Genomic DNA, 16381 nt, shown 5'->3' with positions numbered 1-16381 from the left:
TCTATTTCCTTAAACCAGTCATCAACTTGTGTAGCACTAGTGTTTCTATTGAACTACAACAGATTGATTTTCAAAAAATAGACTAAAGTCATTGGCCGGTTATCATTGCGTAATCCATCTTCACTTCACCTTCGTCGCCATTTCCATTTTTACGTCTAGTCTCATGGTTATTTTCAGTTCCATTGTGGCAATCAAGACATTTAGCTATTTGATTGGTAGCAGCTACTGAATCACATACGGCAGTGGCCATAGCATTTATGGATTCAAAAATAGCCGTTGCGTCAAGGGAAGTTCCCTCACTTGTTCCCTTCAGTCGAGGGCGTCCTCGCTTATTCGCATCCATTTGAGTCCTATCAATACCCAATAATTAATATTAAGGTGATCAGTCTTAATATATCAAAATCAAGTATTAATATTACTACAGTAGATGTTCACAGACCTTCATGTAGAATATATTATAAAATATCCTAACTGCATGGAATAAAAAGATTCATAGCATGCAAGGAAGCATAGTCAGTCCATCCCAAGGCTCAAAGGACAAACTGCTCTGATACCAACTTGTAACACCCCAACTTTTGACACGTCATGACCAATGTCAATCGTTTAGGTGTTACTTGTCGTAAGGACCTACTTGGCTCTAGACTCGGATTTCATAAGCAAATGTTAATATAATCCTTTATCGGTTCAGCATAATTAACTTATCTATCATGAAAAATCATTCAGTTGATCACAAGGTTAATACTTATTTATACTGCAAATAAAAACTTGGTAGCCAAAAATATATACGTATATACATATTCACAAATATACTTATGAGTTAAACTTGGAGATACATGTCATCCATCAAAAAGACCAAGTACTGTAGCAGGTTATATACATATACATAGAAAAAAAAGAACGACAGTCCCAATCCTTACACGGGTTCCCTAAACTGGAACTGCTCTACTGAAAGATCCTATCCCTCTAAAAAGAACTACTAAAGCGAGGAAAAGTAATACTAATGATCTTCAAAAGGAGTCAAAGTCAGTTAGATCAATCTCCAGAATGGTCTCCAGTTAGAGTGAACACGTACAGCACGCCAGGATTAAAACGTGGGTGAGGTACAGAAACCCGAAACTCAAAGGATTCCTCTGTTGATACCATCTGGGGAGGGAAAAAAGAAAGAAAATAAGGATGAGAACCTAGACTTCTCAGTAAGGTAAAGAGGGGGACCTAAGGTCTTTGTCTCAAAGATGATGCATGCTTGATTCTAGCGCAGGCCGTGAGCTCATGCATCAGTTGTCTACCCGCAACTCGATGTTACTCAGGGCGAACCGCAAATATGGTTTCTTTACCGTGTCAGTCAGGCACAATTATCATCATGGGCGAACCCATGTCAGTCAAGATATATTGGCATCACGGTAAGAAACATGCTATCAGTTAGGCGAATATTTTCGCATTAGCCATCTCAGGCTATCAGTTAAGCGGGCACTTTCGCATCAGCAATTTGGCACAAGGCCCATTCAACATACAATTCTCAATTTTGTATATCATTCATTATTTCTCATTTTCTTTTCTTTTCTGTATACCTCCACATCACCTTATATTTTAAGCATACCTCCGTATCACCAAGTAGCTAAACATACATCTGCATCACCTGTTGATCTTTAAAATTTTCCTAGGGACAACTTACACACCTTTGATTAACTAAGTTCATAAATTCTGCCAAAATTTGGACGTAAACTTTGGGTCTAAATAAAGTTTTACTAAGTTTGGATTAGAATTAAATTTAATAACCAATTTAATAAAATCAGCTGCTACACTAAAGAGAATTTTGGAAAAAATACAGCAAGTAGTTATATTTTTGATAAATCTATGATAAATCCAATTCTAATCCAATACTTTCAAATTTTAGTGAGAATACACTAACACCCCTAATTTTTATGACAAACAAGTTTCAGGTCCATAGCACCTCGTTTGGTTAATTAAATGTTAGTTGGAAGTGCTGCCCTGTTTCTTTAAATTGGTTCTGAATTTCCTGCGAATAGCCAACTTCCAACATACATAACTAATTATACAAAAGAGCTATGGACATGAAATTTGTAGTCAATTAAAATAGGATTATAGATCTTTAAAATCCTTTTGAAAGAAACTCAAAATACCAAATAAATCAAAAGTTCTAGTGGCTGGAAATTGATACTGCAGAACCAGAAAAGCAAAAAATTATGCAGCAAACACTAAATTTCAAAAATTCACATCTTCCAAATCACTTGACCAAATTTCATGAAATTTTTATGAAGGAATCTTGACCTCTTTAAGTTTACTAGAAAAATAGTCTTACTCGTAAAAACAAGCCAGATTACTCCCATAATTTATTTTAAGTTGCTGTCCAATCTGTTTCAAAATTTCCGCAGCAAGGCTCCCTAACTTTCAACAACCAAATTTTGTTCTAAGCTTCCAACTTATACCAATCAATAATTCTCATTTCTCATTACCATATCTACCTAAATTATATCATAAACCTATCCAAAAGCCTTAGTTCTATATATATATATATATATATATATATATATATAATTTACATAATGTACATCATATAATCACACTTTCACAACATTAAAAATTTGCACTACATTTAACAACAATAATTCAACCAATTAACAGAAATTCAGTAGCATCAATCACACTAACTCATCATCATCCATCAAAAAATCGTCTAAATAATCATCCATAGCTAATTTACAATTCTAATCCTTACCTTTCTTCGAGAATTCAAAAACCAAGGTTTGTCCTTAGCTACCTTAATTTAGAAAACCCTAATAAACAGAATTAGAGAATTTTGTTAGTTTACAAGGCCAAATGGTCGAGCTGCACATGGAGCAAGAGGAGACTTACTTTTGTGATAGGATGAATTGGATTGGGTTGGTACTCATTTATAGTAATTGAAGCTTAACAAGGATAAAATCTTTGAATTAGGAAGAACAACAAGACACAGAGTTACTGGTTCTTACCTAATAAGAAAAATCCCACGGGAATCAGAAAGAAGAAAGGGTAGGGTTTCTTCTTTGGCTTTGGGTTGCAGTTCCTTCGATGATCTTCTTCTTTTTCCTTGATGGTGGTGTACGCTGTTGACATCCTCCTCCTTCCCTTCCTTGATTTAGTGCCACTTTTGCTTCCTTTCTCCTCTTCGTGTGGTTTTCAGAGGAATTGAAAGGCTTGGCTCTGCTATATATATATATATATATATATATATATATATATATATATATATATATATATATATATATGGAGAAGGATGAGCTGGTGAGGCAATACTTTGTGGCTTCCTCCCCTTGCAACACCACTTCACAGTATTCATTGTTTGAAGCAGTGACCATGGTTCCTCCTGGAGTAGCATTCGGTGGTGAGAGAAGAAGAGAAGATGGGTTTAATCAGAGTTTCCTTGAGTTTGGTTTAATTAGGGGAAGCTTGGTTCGGTTGAACCGGGAGAAGGAAAAGAAAACCGTGACTTTGAAAGGGAGGAAGGAAAAATAGGGTTAATAGTTGGTAACGCATCTAGGGTAATTTCTCTACTAATTCGTTACTTATGAATTATTATGAGGTAGTTAATTTTAAAAGAAATAAATTAACTATAGCGGTAATTATCTAATTACCAATACCTGTCATTCGGGAGCACTAAAAGAAAGTTTTAGCGCTACACGTTATACATACATACATATATATATACATATATATATATATATATATATATATATATATATATATATAAACCTATACGCGTTAGCAAACGTAAAGAATGAGGAATCACAGACCTCATGGGATAGGGTAGTTACACTAAGAATGTTAAATTGTATCCGTAGTTAATTTAGATATGATATGAAGTGTATAAAGTTAATTATACTAGGCTAATATACTAATTGTATGAGTATGCTATTTAAATCTAATTTAATTATTCTCATAATATTTCTTTTATTTTTTTGGACCATAAAACTCTATAAATTGAAGGATCCGTGTGCGCTTTTGGTTAGTACAATCACATCTATCTTTAATGATAGAAATTAGTGTATTCAATTCGTTTGTATGGTGAAAAATAGATGCAGACCAAACTAAGCTCTTTTGTCACCTCTGCTTGACACATTGTTCTGATGGAGTTTTGAGGTTATGTTTCAAACTCTATTAGTTCCTATTTATACATTGTTACTTAGCAGATTTTTTGCTTGTGACTTTTAGTTATTTACAAAAAATATTCCTTTTATTGTGTTTAGGTAGTACGAAGTAAAGGTTTTTGTTAATCATGCTGGTGGTTACAATATATTCATTCCCCATGATGAAGATGTTCAAAACTTAATGGAAAGAAAATGTTATGGTGTTTTAAGAGATGATGACTCCTTTATCTTGGTTAGTTTCTTGACAAATATGTTGTAAACTAAATCAATTTATTATTATGTATTTATTTACATCTAATGTTAAACTCAAGCAAAAATTTTATACCAACAATATTAATCTTCTCATAATTAGTTTCTACTTACGTGGTGTTTTATGGGTTTTATGTGTTATATTCATAGGGACTAATTTATTTTAAAACTGTGAACAATTAATTTATTTTATATAATGTTATAAGTAATACTGAAAAAGTGTATAATTTACAACTAATATTGAGAATTTATACAAGAAGCGGTTAAGGTCTTTTGAAAAACTTCTAGCATAGTATATTATGTGAAACATTAGATACTTTATATTCATGTATTTGATCTTCATGGTTTCTTCCATTTTTCTCACCCCTCTATATTCAAATGTTAATTTTGTTATGCTTCCTTTATCAAAATAATCAATCTTATTTAGATGCATCCAGTTTTTTGTACAGATTAATTGAGAAGAAATTGGTATTCGTGGTTGATCCTCAATCTATTGAAAGTGATGCAATATGTACTGCGTATAATATTTATAAAGTATCTACGCATGAGTCTATGATCAAATTGATTAAACGTGTTGAAGATCGTGTTGTTAATATGGTTAGTTTAGTTTCCTCTATTGCCTTTCAACTTATTTTTTTACAAATCTTTCTTTCATTTTTTTAGTAATATGAGCAACAATGATATGATGCATTCCTATGAAAACATGTATAATTAACGTGTTGTTGGTTCATCTTCAAATGTGGCTTCTATTAAAGATCATGTTTCAACTTTCTCTAATTCAGTGTTGCGTGACGTAAGTTTTTATCTTTATGTTAAATTTCCAAACTTTTTTTCTTGATATCTCATATTTTGTAGAATTAGTCCTTTTATAAAACTTTAGTGAATGTTAGAAGTATCTTTTTTTGCTGTTTTATTTGGTAGGATATTACTGTTCGTATTTCGAATGAAATTATTTGTAATAAGAGATTGGTAATCCCATACCGTTATGTACCAAGATCAACCAAGAAAAAATTTGAAGATGCCTTTTTTGTAGATCTATAGATACAACTTGGAATGATACTGAGGAGGCATTGACATCTATGAATAGTTAGGATCAAATTGAGCTGTTGCTAATGTGATTTGCTTTGAAGGTTCAATTACAACATGTGATTTTTTGTTATGTTTGAGATATGGTACTGTGGTTTTGTAGATTTAATTAAGTAGTTGTAAGTTGACTAGACATAGACATCTTATGTTAAAATATGACTTGCTGAACTTTTTATATTCTGATGTTTCCTTTTATTTGAGTAATTTACAATTTGAGTTGCAACTTTATTAGGAAGAATAAGTAGCAGTTTTTTATTTCTTCTTTTTTATATATTTTTTGTCCTACTATCTTTTAATTTCAATGTAAACAAATTTTTAGTTAGTTATAATTTGACTTTTAAAATAGTACATTATTATTGGAAATTATAAAATAAGGTATTTAAGTTAATATATAATCGGTTTTTTCATTATCTGAATCATGTTCTAAGAAATTTTACTTTCCATTTGAAACAAGATATGGTCTTTTACTCATGGAAGGTTCTCCTTTGAAGCTTTTACTCACAAGAAAGCAGTTCTTTATCATGGTTTTAATGGAAACGCATCACTAAGGTATCCATCATACACAAGCAAAACAGAGGGTTATGAAGGCACTCGTTAGTGGTGGTATTCTTACCACAATTGGTGCTCTTTTGAGATGGTCCTCCAAAGCTTAATTTGTTCCATATATTTGTCTTATATTAACGTTTTTTTAATTTATTTTACATATGAGTAGTATGTTAATGTTGTTTAGCTTTGAAGATTGAAACTCTAAGCGATTCCTAATGTTCTTTTTATTTTAATATGAGATGTATAAATATTCAAAATTATGATCATCCCAATACTTTTGGTTCGTTATATAAATATATTTATTTAAGGATAATTTTTATTATTCAAAGATTATTGAATGATATTATTATGTATTTATTTTTATTTTATAATAATTAATTAATTTAATTAAAAATACAGGATTATATATATCATTATATTACTAAATATTAGGTTATACAAAAAAAAAAGATTATTAGAATATATATATATAAACAAAATTAAAAAAAAAAGAGACAAAAGGCTACATTTATACTATTTATTATGTTTATAACGTGATGTAGTAGCCTTGAAAAGTGTAGCCTATTCTTTTGAATTTTGAAAACCATTAGTGTTGAAAGGCGTAGCCTTTGGTTGTAAACAACATCACTTGAAAATCGCATCCTATTCCCAAAAGCCAAAAGTGTAGCCTTTGGTACAGAAAAGCGTAGCCTTTGAGAATAGACAACGACTGAATAGGCATCCGATAAACCACTATTTTATGGTATATTTTTGATTGAGTTGAGTGGATTTTGTCAATTATTCTCACACTTATCCATATAAATTGCATGTTTTTAAGTTTCCTTCCGAATTTTGTGATATGATAGAAAACATGCTTCAATTCCTAGGCCTTAAAACTACTAATTTTTAATCCTCTTTTATTACCATTCAATGCCGTGATGTGTTTGTTAAGTGATTTCAGAGTTTATAGGGCAGGACTGACTTAGAGGATGGAAAGGAAGCATGCAAAAGTGGAAGGAACACAAAAAATTGAAGATTTGAGAAGCTGGTATCGACGCGTATGCAAGGATGACGCGTAAGCGTGACTGACGCATACGCGTGCCAGGTGCAAGGTTCAACAACGTACGCGTGGCTGACGCCTACGCGTGACGAGCGTCATGATAAACCCATATTTCATGAGTTATTTTGTGCTTAGTTTGAGTGATTTATTCAATCCTTCACCCACTTATTCATACTAATTGCATGGTTTTACTTTCCCTTCCTTATTAAGTGATGTATGTGAAAAACATGTTTCCTAAGCTTTAATATTAATTATTTTAATTACCTTTATTTCCATTCGATGCCGTGATTAGTGTGTTGAGTAGTTTCAGATTTTCTAAGGCAGAATGACTTAAAGGATGGAAAAGGAAACATACAAAAATGGAAGGAAAGCACAAAACGGATCTTCTGAAGAAACTGGCATCTACGCGATCGCATGGACGAAGCGATCGCGTAACAAGCGCGAATCAGCAGCGACGCGGCCGCACGACTGACGCGACTGCGCGCCTTAAGCAGAACGCACATGACGCAGTCGCATGACTTACGCGACCGCGTGGCAAAGAAATGCTCCGAATGACGCGACCGCGTGACCCACGCGGATGCGTGACAGAGGCCACGCACCAGAAATTGCAGAAAACGCTCATAGCGAATTCTGAAGCCCTTTTTGGCCCAAATCCAAGTCCAGAAGGCATAGACCAGAGGTTATAAAGTGGGGGAATGCATCCGTTCAGAGAGAGCTCGCCAATTTTTACCTTCCATGATTTAGATTTAGTTTGAGAGAGGTTCTCTCCTCTCTCTCTTAGGATTAGGATTTAGGATTTAGGACTTCTCTTAGTTTGTAAGAGTGACTCTCGATCCAGGTTTAATATTTACTTTAATGCTTTTATTCATACCTATAAATGTTTCCAACTTGACTTATGAAACCTTTCCATGTTATGATTTGAATTAATGATTATTTGAGGTATTTCAGTTATTGATTGCTTTCTTCTTAATTTGTGTTACCACTGCTTCCCATCTAAGGACATTTTTTTTCCAGCAATTTACTTTTTCTCTTTTTGGTCTTGGTTAAGAAATCAGTAACTCAACAGTTATCAAACTCAACATAATTGATAATCGTTATCTTGCTAATTGAACTGAACTTCAATAATCCCAACTTTTTCTTAGGAAATAAATAGGATTCGAAGGTCAAATTAATTAGTCCCTTGACTTTCCTTTACTTTAGTAAAGGTTAACTAAGCGGAATTTAGATTCAACATTCATTATTGTTGAGAGAGATAACTAAGTTGGACTTCCAATTTCTCTTACCTTGCCAAAAGATTGCTTTACAGTATTTATTTATTTTAATTGCTATTTAAATTATTTGTCATATCTACTCTTCACTCTCAACCCCGTTTTTACAACCTCCATAACCAATAATAAGAACATACTTCCTTGCAGTTCCTTGAGAAGACGACCCGAGGTTTGAATACTCGGTTAACAATTTTTAAAGGGGTTTGTTACTTGTGACACCCAAAACGTTTGTAAGAAAGGTTGATTGCTTGGTTTAGTAAATATACTTGCAACGAGAGTTTACTATAACTTCTAAACCATCAATCTTCAGTTCTTTCAAAATGGCGCCGTTGCCGGGGAACTGCTAACGTGTGCCTTATTATTGGTTATTGTAAATATTTTTCTTTTGCTTGTTTCTTTATTTTTGTTTTCCCTTTTTATCTTTATTTGCTACTATGAACTCTCACCCCTCTCGCTTTGAGTTTGGTTCTAACTTTGTTGAAGGAAATTGAAGTTACAGCAGGAATATGCATCAAGGTCAGACCAATCAAGGATGGATGGAGCCAAGAGGATCTAATCAACCCTTTAGGCAGTAACACCCTCCGAGATATCCTGGACAAGGACCATTCTACCGTGCATACCCAGCTGAAAGATATGGTGGACAACCTTGTAACTACCAACAAGCCCCACCCCGTGCATATAAACCATCCTTTCAACATAACCTCGAACCACCACACTCACAAGCTTCTCTTCACCATTCGCCACCATATGATCCTTTCTTACCCCAGTACCAATCCAATCACTCCCAACCACCACCACTTCTCTATGTATCATGCCCAAGTCCGGCAACCCGAGAAGCAGAGGTTCGCCTAAAGGAAACAATAAATAAATTTCAAACAACCATTCGACAACTGGAGCAAGTAGTAATTCAATGGGTTTCTAGACGCTCAAATACACAAGGATCAGCCACAGCCCCATGTGAACAGTCTAACGAAGAGCGTAGCATGAAGGAAATACCAGAAACTTCAGTGGACAAGACAGAGAATGAATTCGTACTAGAACAAGTAGAAGAAGCTGTCATTGTTCAAGAAGAAGAGTTGGTTGAAGATCTAGGAGATGCTGAACCTCCATGGGAATCCAGAACTGAGAAGAACTCCGTCAAGGACGCTACAGTTGATGCTAAGGAGGATATTGTACAATCTCCAAGGCAAGTTGTTTATGAAGAATCAGACGGAATAACCCAGGACACAAATTCCCTTGATGATGATAGTCACAAGTCAAATTCTCTTAGTAATGAACTTGCATCCGCAAGTGAATTCTCTGAGATCGAAGAATCTTCCCCAAGTGAATATGAGGATGATGCGGAGGTAGATTTCTCTCAACCTCCAATCTATGACTCGAGTGATGAGGAAGACATAGAAGACTTTGACCAGGGTGATACTACATTTGAAGACTCTTGCAAGGAAGTGGAGGAATTCACAGAAGAGCACAAGGGAGTAGAACTTACAGAACCACCGGAAACACCTATCCCAAGGCCATTACCACCTAATATAAGCTTCAAGTGGGTACAATCCTTAACCTATAACTTTACTTATTCACTTGAATATAGTTTGCTTGAAACAGATGGCCAGCTTAGAGCTCTTTGCGGCTTTAAGAGTAAGAGGGAAATGGCTCGTACCCAGAGCTGGTGCACAAGGTTCAATAAGGTTCCACGCTTCACTTCGAAGTACACGGATTGGTATCATGCTCAATTGCATGGATCACGGAGAACGTTCGGTCACCATGGTGAGATTTTACTCTTTAAACCGCCCGGATGGAAACATGTAGATCAAGACGGAGGCGGATTTAATAGCAAAGCTTGGGATCCTGGAATCTATTCTGACATTCGTCATCCCGGGAGCCTAAAAATTTGTTTGAAGCTGCTCAGAAGCTTTACATGCCTAGTTTGGGACCCCGGAGGCTATTGGTATTCCAAGCACTGGTGGAGATTTCTGGATGAATTTAAACACAAGCCACCATAACAGGAAGCCCTTCCAATGTCCAACTTAAGGACTTTAACCAAAAGTGCTAGTTGGGAGACAACCCACCATGGTATGGTCGTTCCTTTTGCAATTTTAATTTTATTTCATTTTGTTTGTTTTTGAATTTTATTTTTATTTTATTAAACCTGGAATCATGCATAGCATTCACATTAAGCATTGCATCCTGCATTCATTTCAAAAAAAAAAGGGGATGTATGATGCGACCGCATGCCCCATGCGATCGCGTCATACTGCGAATACACTACCGACGCGACCGCGTCATCCACGCGGCCGCGTGCCTTGGAGATCGGCGTCAAAAATCCTACGTCCAGAGAGTTAGGCTGGAATCGTGCAGCCCCTGTGCATTTTGCACAAATTGGCCCACGCGATCGCATGCTCCATGCGATCACGTCACTTGCACAAAACCAATCCCACGCGACTGCGTGAGCGACGCGATCGCGTCGCATGGATTGCACAACACCCTAGGACGAGACAGAGAGTTGCGCTGAAACGGTGCTGGAGTCGTGCGTTTAGCACAATGTCCAGCGACGCGATCGCGCAACCCACGCGATCGCGTCATCCCCTCTTCCATCCCTTTCATGCGATCGCGCGACCCACGCGATCGCGTCACCCCCTCTCCTACCCCTCTCACGCGATCGCGCGACCTACGCAATCGCGTCACTCCCATTTTCACCCCAACCACGCGACCGCGTTCCCTACGCGGCCGCGTGGATTCGAAAATATAACCCCCAGCCACGCGAACCCTACCAGTCGCGCAGCCCCTCCTCCCAACCCTCTTCTCCCTCTCTGCCCCTCTTCTCTCAACCACCACCCAGCCACCATTGCCGCCGCCCCGACCACCACCTAGTCGCCGCCGCCGCCCAGACGCCGCCGCCACCGACCCCCTTCCTCCCTCCCCTTCTTTCTTTCTCCTTCTTCCTCTTTCTCTCTTCTCCCCTCTCCGCCACTGCCCTCCGCGACCACCACCCACCACCGCCGGCCATCCAGCCACGCCCCTCTGCCACCCACCCGCAACCCCCTTCCTTCCTCTATCAATTACCCTAAACCCTATCCCCATTACCCCCTTTGCCACTGCCCCCTCATCCGCCACTGCGCCGCTGTACCCCCTCCATCGCGCCGGACGCCGCCGCAGCCACCACCCAGCCGCTTTCTTACCCCGTTCTACTCCTCACGCCTACCAGGTTCTGATGAACGCCGCCTTCCTGTCCTTCGCAGTTATTTTCCATTTTTTCTGTTTCTGTTTATAATTAGGATAGATAGATTTGCATGCTGTAGTGGATTTTTAGGTTGTTAGGTAGCTTAGGCTGTGGTTAGTGGATTTAAGTCTGTTTACTTGCACTGTTCATGCTTCTGTTTTATCATAACTGCAATTTTGCTGTTCTTGTGACCTTGTTCATATGCTGTGATTTCCTGCATTTGCTGCTTGTTACTCTGAATTTTCATGTTTCTATTAATTATAGATAACTGCAGCAAGTTTTTAATTCATATGAACTGCCTTGTTTGCTATTTATTTTCCGGGACAATCCAATTTTAGCCGGAATGCTGCCCAAATTTTTTGTGAATTGTTTTCATTCATGTTTTGGTTTGGCAATCTAAACTCTGTTGTCCTCTGCCTTACCCAAACTATTTCATGAATGCTATGGCAGACTTTCTTATCCTCTTTGATTTACTGGTTTATAAACTGCATCTGTGATATTCTAATTCCAGTTCTTGCTTTCTTTATATCTATTAGAATCAACATCACCCTGTTTTCCTTGTTTGGTTGTGAGTTAATTCTAGCCATAATTGTGAATCCTTGTTATATGGAATATTTTCTTTATGCCACTTACCTTAAAACCACATTTTATTAACTCACTAATTTTAATTTACTAACTTCTTTTTCAAATTCTAACCATACTAACCTTTCAAAGTCTCTTTTCTGATTTTTCACTTTCCTCTAACTTTCTAACCATGGCATAATGACTTATTTTCCTATTTACCTTGGATTCTAATAAATTTTGGATTGTAAATTCTTCCTTTCAAACTTTTAAACTACTATACAATCTTTAATACACCATTACTTAACTCATTTACCTATTTCCAATTCTCTTTTGCCGCTTTGATTTTTCTTTGTTTATTTGCCTATTTGCTTCCCTATTTTTATCCATATCCTGGTTTTCCATTTTTCAGGATGTCTGCCTCACAGAGGAAAGGTAAAGGCAAGGCTACTGGCAAGCGCAAGAGAGGAGATTCCTCCCAGTCCATCATTGCCCTCATGCATGATTCCTCATGGCGGGAGAAGAACTTTACACAGCAGGAAAAAGCTGACCAGCTGCTCCCTGCAAATGATCCAACAAAATTTGCAAACTGGTACTGTGAGCTGAAGTACCTGGCTTTTGCAAACTCCAGGAATCTATACCTGGAGAGAACTCTGAAGATTCCAGAAGCACTCCAGCAGTACACCACTGAGCAAATCAAGCAGAGAGGTTGGTTCTTTCTGGAGAGAACATTGACAGAGGTCAATGCATCTTGGGTCCGGGAATTCTACTGCAACTACTACATTACCACCCTAGATGCAGTGAACCTGAGAGGAAAACAAATTCTAGTCACTGAGGAGGCCTTAGAGGACATTCTCCAGCTCCCAGCCAAGTCCGATCAGCCTGATGGTTATTCAAAGGCTGAGGAGGACATGCGCCAGATGCAGTTTGATTGGGATGCTGTAAAGGCACGGATAGCTCTCGACCCGACTGTTCCTTGGGAGATGGGTCAGGACACCACCATGCCTAGAGGGATCAAGCAGGTGTACTTAAATGATGAGGCTCGGTTATGGCACCAGATCTTGAGTAATTATGTGATGCCGAGTACTCACGAGACGGAGATCCCAGCTGCTATGATCACCCTCCTATGGTGTGTACTGAAGGGTAAGGACCTTTATCTACCACGCTTTATCCGGCATTTTATGGCCAGGGTCCATGTCCGAGGCACCCTCCCTTTCCCGTACCTGGTTACACAGCTAGGCCGTCGAGCTGACGTGCCATGGGAGGATGCCGATGAGAGACCACCAGCGGCGGACTGCAGGAAGATCATTCCTCACAGCAGGAACTTCCTAGCCTTGGGCTACAGACCACCACCCTTCACTGCTACTAATGAGACAGCCCCACCGTCTGCTGGACCCTCTTCATCCACAGCTGCCCCTACTGCCCCTGCTGCCACCACTGCACCTCCACCTGCCTCTGAGCCCGTATACCACCTCGTGCACCACCTATTCCGACAGCTTGATCAGATGGAGCGCCGTAACCGGCACCGGTATGAGAGATTGGAGCGTCGCAGCCAGCGACGTTATTCGCATCTGAAGCTGATGATCCGACAGAGTGGTGACATCCCCTCTGAGCCCGACACACCATCAGAGCCATTAGAGGAGGAGGAGGATGAGCACGAGGAGGAGACTCACTTCCAGGAGGAGACCCATCAGCAGGCAGCCACAGAGCAGGCTGCCCCGCATCAGGAGGTTACGCATCAGATAGAGGCTGCAGATCCGGAGATCCCGATCCAGTCAGCACCGCCTCTACAGCAGCCAGACCTTCAGCCCACCACCACCACAGAGCCTCCAGCTACCATCCCTACCAGTGATGACACCCCTTCACACCCGGCTTGACTGAGCATCAGGGACGATGCTTCATTTTAAGTGTGGGGAGGTCGCCATCTTTGGCGTTTTATTTTGGTGAACCACTACATCTCTTTTTCTTTTATTTTGGATATTTTTCTGTATTTTTCTTTTTTTCTGAGTACTTATACATTGCTGCTTTTATGTATTTTTACTCTATTTTTGTATTTTACATTTTTAGTTCATATTTTTAGTTATTTAGTTTAGTTTGCAATTCTGACTTATTAGTGGATTAATTAGTATAGTTTACCCTTTTTAGCATAAGATAGCATAGTTAAATTGAAAAATATAAAAAGGAAGTAAGCTAGGAAATTGAACATAACAGATTTAAATCCATAAACCTTGTATATATAGCATTACATCATATAGTTAAGCTGACAACATTTCTTCAAGGAGGAACATTAAAACTTTAAAGGCTACCCTAAATAATTTTTTTATGAGAATAATGAGAATTTTTAACTAAACCTGCATAACATATATGAATGATATATGATGCTTGAGTTAGAGAACACACAGCCTGTGAGTATTGAGCTTAATTGTATGGTTGCATTCAAACTATAATTTCATTTCTGTGTGTTTCGTTTCTTTTTATTCTGATGTTCTTTACTTTGCTTTAATCTATATGTCCAATTATAGAATATAGATACATACCAAAAGAATGATTAAGGCCATCATTTGATTTTAGCTCACTTACCCCAAAATAACCTACCTTTCACATCACCCTTGTTAGCCCCCTTGAGCCTTTAAAATCCCCTTTATTCTATTTTAGCCACACTACTAGCCTTAAGCAGAAAAACAAAATAAAATCCCAAGTTGAATCCTTGGTTAGCTTAAGATAGAAAATTATAAATAGATTAAAATGTGGAAAACCTATTGGGAACATGGATGATAGAAACAAAAGGTAGAAAAGTTAAAAGAAATAAAATAAGATTTGGGAAGCATGCTCATGAGAAATCAAAGTGATCAATTACCATGTACATTAAAAAAATAAAAAAAAAGTTATTTTTCAGCATTTAATAAAAGGGAATACAAAAGAATTCCCCAATGCAAAATAAAAGTAATGCACATGGGATAAAAACAAAAATTGAAACATGAGCATGTGACAACAAGTGGGATAATATGGGAGAATTGGTAAAGAAGCTTATTCTACTAAATATGTATGTTATATGAGATCTTAGTCTAATTAAGGATTCACTTATTAGCTCACTTAGCCTTATACATATATCCTTACCTTTACCTTGGCCCCATTACAACCTTAATTAAAGACCTCATGACTTTTGGTATGACTGTACTCTATAATTATTGATTGGTTAGATGAAGAATAATGTTATAGAAAGTAAGAATAAAAAGAAAAGTAGAGTGAATAAACCCAATAAACACTGAGTGACTAGAGGGTAAACACAAAATCCAGTGAGAGTTCAATAACTCATCAACATATATCTGTGCTTAATTTACTAATTGTTTTGCAAGTTTGTACAATATTCTTTATTTCCCATCTCATTTGCTAAAATGCTTTATTATTTAAGGGATAGCTATATATATATATATATATATGACTCCTTGAGAATGTGAATTAATTTGACTACATGTAAGCTTTATATATGAGTGGATAAATCGGAATTGCATGACTCATTTAGGTAGATGCATTTAGAATAGGTTGCATTGCATAACATTCCACCACTTTAACCTTACCTTATTCTTTACCTTGGATTTAGCATGAGGACATGCTATTGTTTAAGTGTGGGGAGGTTGATAAACCTATATTTTATGAGTTATTTTGTGCTTAGTTTGAGTGATTTATTCAATCCTTCACCCACTTATTCATATTAATTGCATGGTTTTACTTTTCCTTCCTTATTAAGTGATGTATGTGAAAAATATGTTTCCTAAGCTTTAATATTAATTATTTTAATTACCTTTATTTCCATTCGATGCCGTGATTAGTGTGTTGAGTAGTTTCAGATTTTCTAAGGCAGAATGACTTAAAGGATGGAAAAGGAAACATACAAAAATGGAAGGAAAGCACAAAACGGAGCTTCTGAAGAAACTGGCATCCACGCGATCGCATGGACGAAGCGATCGCGTGCCAAGCGCGAATCAGCAGCGACGCGGCCACACGACTGACGTGACCGCGCACCTTAAGCAGAACGCACATGACGCGGTCGCATGACTGACGCGACCGCGTGGCAAAGAAATGCTCCGAATGACGCGACCGCGTGACCCACGCGGACACGTGACAGAGGCCACGCACCAGAAATTGCAGAAAATACTCATAGCGAATTCTAAAGCCCTTTTTGGCCCAAATCCAAGTTCAGAAGGCATAGACCAGAGGTTATGAAGTGGGGGAATGCATCCATTCAGAGAGAGCTCGCCAATTTTCACCT

This window comes from Arachis hypogaea, chromosome 12 (genome assembly GCF_003086295.3).
Source record: "Arachis hypogaea cultivar Tifrunner chromosome 12, arahy.Tifrunner.gnm2.J5K5, whole genome shotgun sequence".
In the NCBI taxonomy this organism is placed as follows: domain Eukaryota; kingdom Viridiplantae; phylum Streptophyta; class Magnoliopsida; order Fabales; family Fabaceae; genus Arachis; species Arachis hypogaea.
This window is presented reverse-complemented; position numbering follows the sequence as displayed.